This window comes from Vipera ursinii (genome assembly GCF_947247035.1).
Source record: "Vipera ursinii genome assembly, chromosome: 3".
Classification (NCBI taxonomy): domain Eukaryota; kingdom Metazoa; phylum Chordata; class Lepidosauria; order Squamata; family Viperidae; genus Vipera; species Vipera ursinii.
The window spans coordinates 210,095,082-210,101,595 of record NC_139516.1 but is presented as its reverse complement, the minus strand read 5'-3'; the positions used below and the strand labels follow the sequence as shown (position 1 = coordinate 210,101,595).

At 42.3% G+C, this 6,514-nt stretch overlaps 1 long non-coding RNA gene across 1 annotated transcript; it reads right to left on the bottom strand.

The window, feature by feature from the left end:
• Positions 1–521: 521 nt before the first annotated feature.
• Positions 522–3,033, bottom strand: LOC310639041. The gene is made up of 3 exons (XR_014492213.1): positions 2,920–3,033; positions 1,828–1,944; positions 522–822 (listed from the first exon to the last, which is right to left on the bottom strand). It is a non-coding gene; the product is annotated as an uncharacterized lncRNA (long non-coding RNA).
• Positions 3,034–6,514: the final 3,481 nt, after the last annotated feature.

The following is a 6,514-nucleotide window of genomic DNA, read 5'->3' as shown; positions in this document are numbered from 1 at the left end:
TGATTAGTTTCCATCTGTTGCTTCTTGTCCTGCCTTCAGGTGCTTTGGAGAACAGATGGACTCCCTCTTCTTTGGGGCAGCCCCTGAGATACTGGAACACTGCTCTCATGTCCCCCCTCGTCCTTCTCGTCATTAGACTAGACATACCCAATTCCAGCAACTATCCTTTATATGTTCTAGCCTCCATTCCCCTGATCATCTTTGCTGCTCTTCTCTGTTTATTTGGAGACTGCTGATGTGGGGCTTTCTCAGGAAATGGGGAAGTTGCGGTTTTATGAATGAAACATTCCATCTATAAACGATGCTCAGTTTTTCATCCAGGCTGCTTGCTTGAGGCACTTTCTAGACCCAGAAGCAGAGATTGCTCTCTGGTTTATTGGTGAATTACTTTTCCTTATATTTTAGGCTTTTGCTTGGGCTGAGAACAGGGGGGGTTAAAACAAAGGAAAAGGGGGGTGTCTTCCCACACAATGTTCAGTCTTAAGGGGCAAACTTGAAAAATCAAAACACTTGAATTGAATGCTGAGGTTTATTTGATTCTCAAACTACAGAACTAGCAGAACAGAGCTTTCAGAACAAGAGAAAAGGGAAAGAGGGTGAGTGGTCAAAGAAAGCAGGGGAGGGGGGATTATGGACCACCCTGCGGGAAAGGCCAGAAGCATAAATTTTGAAAGGATGGCCCATGATGGATGAGATCGGAACTCAAACAGATTGGCCACTTTTAGACCTAGTTGTTGCAGTTGTCTGTTGCGCAACACAGAATTTTCTCTTCGCCTGTCACAGTACTGCAATTTGCAGCACATCCCCTTTCGTACTTTGTAACTGTGAAGGAAACACAAAGCAAAATGATTATTAAAAAAATTCCAAAGAACAGATCTGGGGCTGTTGCTGAAGAAAATGGTAAACCCGCTTTTAGCACATTGGTGGATTCCCTCCCAGTAGGAAAGCAGACCTCCTTCCTCCTCTAGGGAATACTCAGGAATAAATTAATAAACAAGATATCTCTGGGGGAAAAGTCCTGGGTTCTGACATGACTCAGGGGCAATGTCATCCCTCTTGGATATTTAATGTGCAAGATCAAATTTCTCTCAATGCCAGAACAAATCCCCTCCCCCTTTTCCTCCACCCCTTTCTCTAAAGAAGAGGGAGTCAAGCTATTCTCCAAAGCGCCTGAAGGCAGGACAAGAAGCAGCGGATGGAAACTATCCAAAGAGAGAAGCAACCTGGAACTAAGGAGAAACTTCCTGACAGTCAGAAAAATTCATCAGTGGAACAACCTGCCTCCAGAGGTGGTGAATGCTCCAACACTGGAGGTTTTTAACATGACACTGGACAGCCATTTGTCTGAAATGGTATAGAGTTTGCTGCCTGGGCAGGGGGTTGGACTACTAGAAGACCTCCAACATCCCTTCCAACTCTATTATTATTATTGATCATCGCACAGTCAGCCAGATGTTCAGACTGGATTTGGCATTTTGGTCTACCTATCGAGTTGTTGTTCTTATATTATTATTATTATTATTATTATTATTATTATTATTATTATTATTATTATTATTATTATTATTGTTGTTGTTGTTGTTGTTGTTGTTGTTGTTAATGTCTCCCTCCCCAATCTGGTTTACTCCTGGGACAGATGGGGCTCCCCACTCCAAGCCCCCCCTTTCCTTGCCCCCCTTAGATTCTCTGGCCACAGGCCGTGACCTGAAGGAGACCCGGGCAGAGCACAGAAAGCTTCTACACGACCTCCAACTCTCTGGGAGATTAGGGAGTTCTAGTTCGGTTTCAAGAAGAGAAGCTGAGAGAAAAGATAAGAACTATACTTACGGATCCCTTCAGATCCAGTCCACTTTTTATAGCATTGAGTCAAACCTTCTGTGCACTGCACATTAGGAGTCCAAACACACCTCACACTAGGGCATGATGCACATTCCAGGGAGTATCCTAGATGAGCAAAATAAAACATACAAAAAACTTAGTTGGATATTTATTTTTCTGATCTTGCCATCTTATTATGTATTAGACGATAGATAATTTAATAGCAAAGCCAGCATTGAAACTATCCATGCGAAGATCGAATGCTCTAGAGATTAGGAGAGATGGCTAAGAAAAGGAAAGATTATTATTGTTGTTGTTGTTGCTGTTGCTGTTGTCATCTCACAAATTCCATTTCTGTATTGAACAGTGTGTTGTCTAGGTATACAGGTATTAGAATATAATCATCACATTCATAATAATCTTATCAAAACAAAATCATATACTAGGAAATGGCAAACATATTGTTAAAAATAGCATTTCCCCCATTAACATTAACTGCGTAACGATCAAAGTATTTACTAATCCATTATAAATCTTCCTCACATCATCCACATTTTCTCATATTTCCAACTTTCTAACCTCTGTTCTTATCAGCTAGCCATTGCTCAAATGAACCCCATGCCATATAGTATTCAGTGTCTTCTTTTTCCTTAATTTGTAAGATTAACTTATCCATTAGTAAGCATTCCAGTATTTTTTAAAAATTATATTCTTCTCTGCAGGAGTTTTTTTCATTTTTCCAAAATTATGCATCATCTTGACTTGGAGGAAGCATCACTAATCCCCTTTGGCTGCGTCATCCGAATACTGAAATACCACCCAAAGCCAGAAATAGACAGATGGAGGACTAAGAAATGGGAACATTTTCCATCCCACTCCCAGGAGTAATTCCAGGGCAGAATACACTACCCAAAGGAGCCTCTCCTTTCAGAGGCAGTCTACCCCAGAATCCCAGCCTGGAAGACCCTCTGTGTCTGCTATGGGCTTCTCTGCAAATAGAGAGTTCTTCTTCTCCCGTAAAGCCTTCCATGGACCATCCTTACGCAGAACAGAACAGCGAGAAAGTCGCACCAACACAAGATCAAAGCTTGACAGCCTTACCTGAGTCCAGGTACACGACTGCCACCACCCCCAGGATCAACAGCAGAGTTTTCATCTTGCAATCTTCCCTTCAGCCTGCAAAGTGTAGCCCAGGATTGCAGAGGGCACTTATTTATACCCCTCTGAGATGCCGTCATTGTGGGGGGCTGGATATCTAGGATCAAGAGAGAAGAACAGGGAGATTTGGGAGAAAAGGGGGAGGGATGTGGCCTTTTTCCCCCGACACCAAAATGGAAAGCGGATCAGACCAGGTGATGAAACAACCGGTCCGGGTCTTCAAGACAAACACTACCGTCCCGTGTGCAAAACCTGGGCACCTGGACAAGTGGCATCTCTTCCTGTATTTATACAAGATTATACAATCGTTACATCATGTACAATTAAACAACACATTTCTCTGCAAAGTTCAGGGCTTTCTTATTTTTGCTTTGTACTTCGATTAACCCAGTGGGCAACTCCTTGGTTGCAACTGTGGACCTGCCTTCATTCAGGTGTTCATAAAGAAGGTCTTCAGGAAATCAAACCTGGCTTTTATTGTGCCCTACAGGGGCCCAATCCCTTGGTTCACATTCATTTTCAACAACAGGTTAAGAGTATGCTGAGACATTCTCATCAGAGAATTATGAAATGATTGTTAGAAATTTAACTTGGAATTTTTTGGTGTTCTACACCAAAGGGGAAGCGAGAAGTACAAATAGGGGTCCCAGAAAATCTTTCATCGGAATAACAGATTTCTCACTCCTAGGGCTGTGAGAAAACCCAGAGAACCAGGGAAAATGGAAAATTTTCCAGGCCAGGATGGAAAGCAGACCCAAAGGAAGAGCCAGGGTCTGTTCCAGGGTGGGTGGCATCAAGTGGCATCACTCAATAGATCTTTCAGGACTGTAGTCAGTCAGCACCAAAGAAATCTATGCTTCTTAATTTCCTCCTTTGATTCTATGAATCTTTTAGCTGAGAGTCAGCTGTAATTTGGCCTGAAATATCAAGATCTTCACCTAGAGAATCAAAAATATTGCAAATAGGAAGAAGTCTGGGCGATATTTCTTCCCAGCGCTAGGCAGTGCAGGAATCCACCCCAAAATTCACTAGAAAAACAATGGGTCAGTATGAGCATAACGTAAGCTGTATAAAGTAGGATTTATATCAACAGCATGCTGCTGTTGTTGCAGGTAAGGGACGTTCAGCTTCACAGGTATAATAAAACTGATCTCCAGTGCTATCTCAGGATCCTGAATCCACCGTCAAGGACAGGCTTAATGGTGATTTCCTAAATTGAGGTTCTAAGCTAAAATGTTGGGAAGACAGTAGGGAAGAGAACACCCTGCTTAAATTGTTTATCTGAGCTTGGGGGCATTCCTGCAGCTGTTTCCTTACTACACCAGGTAACAATGTCCATGCATATGTTAGTCGGTCTGGTAACAAACATTCTACAGGAAAACAACCACGATCATAGGAATGGCAACCATGTTCCCAAAGTTGTGGTGGGATCTGGTTGGTAATGAGTTACTTGAGGGTTCAGCTATGAAAACCAATCCAACAAGTCCTGCCTTAGCAGGGGGTTGGACTAGATGACCTCCAAGGTCCCTTCCAACTTTAAAATTATAATTATTGTATCAGCTGATATTGAAATAACCCTCTAGTTTTGGATAAACCAAAATAGGCTATGATATTTCCCTTTTAAGCAACAGAGAGGGGCCACGTCTCTGTGCTTTCCAGTTATGCCTCTGGGCGTAGCAACAATTGCAAGAGGAAGACAAAAGATATCTGCTCAAGGTGTGCCAGCTCTGCATTTAATCAGAAAGTCAACTTTTGCAGGGGGTCTGAATGCCTTTTAGAGACACTGAAGCGCTTCGAATTCATGTGATGTCCAAGGGAAGATTCTCTCTTTCCTAAAATCCAGGCAGTTCCACAAATTTCCCTAGGAAGGACTGTGGCTGATGGATTTTCGCACCCTGCTGCCCAGCCAGAGTGGTGGGATCCCCCCATCGGCACACCCGGAAGACTTGTAAATGGAATAGGAACGTATCAGAGGAAACCTTGAGTCCAAATCAGGAGATTTACGATCTCTGCCTCTCAGTCAATTCTTCCTTCTATTCCATCCAGCACCATCCCTTGCTGGGTCCCGAAAGGGATCATCGCAGGTGTTTCAATATGATCCATTTAGCTGAAATATCTTGGCTCAGAATGAGGGGGAAGAACTTTGAGCCTATGTCTCTTGGGGTGCTTCTAAGTATAAGGGAACTCGAAAGAGAAATGTCAACTGTTCATTCATTGGGCAGCTACACTATTCCATTGTTCACCCACCCACCCCCAGAATAAGCATGCTTAACAGATATCTTATCATCTCTCTCCAGATTAAATGCAACGTCAAAAATATTTCTCCTTCGCTCCGTTTGTTCTGATCCAAATTGGATCAACCGGCTGCCTTCTTCCTATGTATATTTTGAAGTCTCAAGTTGGCTGATTCAATTAACATGCCTTGGCTCAGAATTATATAGAGGAACTTTGAGCAAAAGCTTTAATTCTCAGACTTTCACTACCATCAAGGATAATTGGGGCTTAAAAAAGGAACTTTGGCTATTGATTGAAGAAAAACTTTGCACTTGTTAGACAGCAATTTCTGAGAGTTATCGTTGTGCCCAAAAGGAGAATGAGTTTTATGATCTCTCCACCTACTAAAATTCCATTATGTCCCCCACCTCACCATTTCTCCCCTGCTGTCTTCCTATGCCAATAACTGATTGAGCTAATACCCCTTGCTAAAGGTCTTGGTGTTCCTCCAAATACAATGGGACTTAAGACAGATCTTCAATGGTCTTTGCTAATGCAATGCAAACATTGCACACTGTGCAAAATTATTGTCCTGTCCTTCTTAGCCTGCCTAGAGGCATAAGGTGTGAACAGAGACGTGGCACTCATTCGTTTGGTTCCTCATTAAAAAGAACAGTTCACAATTGCAACACAACCATACTCATATTCCAGGTAATAACTTTTCATGCTAATCTGCTGGGCATTTTAAATTTTCCTTTTGTTCATGTTAATTCCATCATGCACACCTTATCCTTCCTGTAGGAGACCACTCATTCTGCATCCATAAACTGTTTTTCAGTCTCTTTCCATTTTCATCTTCAAAAGACCACAGGATGCCATGAGCTGGGTTTGGCTGAAATAGCTTGGCTCAGAATGAGAGGGAAGAACTTTGAGCCTCCGTTTCTTGGGGTCCTTCTAACTACAAGGGAATTTGAACGAGAAACATCAACTAATTGATTGGGCAGCTACAATACTGCACTGTTCACACACTCACACACACACACACACACACACACACGCAGAGAGAGAGAGAGAAACAAAAGAATAGCCATGCTTAACAGACGTCTGGAGATCTCTCTCTGGATTAAATGCAAAGTGTTAGAGCTACATCCTTCACTCACTTCTATGCTTTACTTAGATGTAATATACTACAGGGGCCAGAAGATTCAGTTGTAGAACTGATGGAGATAATAATGCAATATGGGAAAGTTTCTGGATTCAAAAAACTAAAATGTTGTCTAAGAATATGACAGTATCACAAAAGGCTGTTTTAGAAGAGCTAACG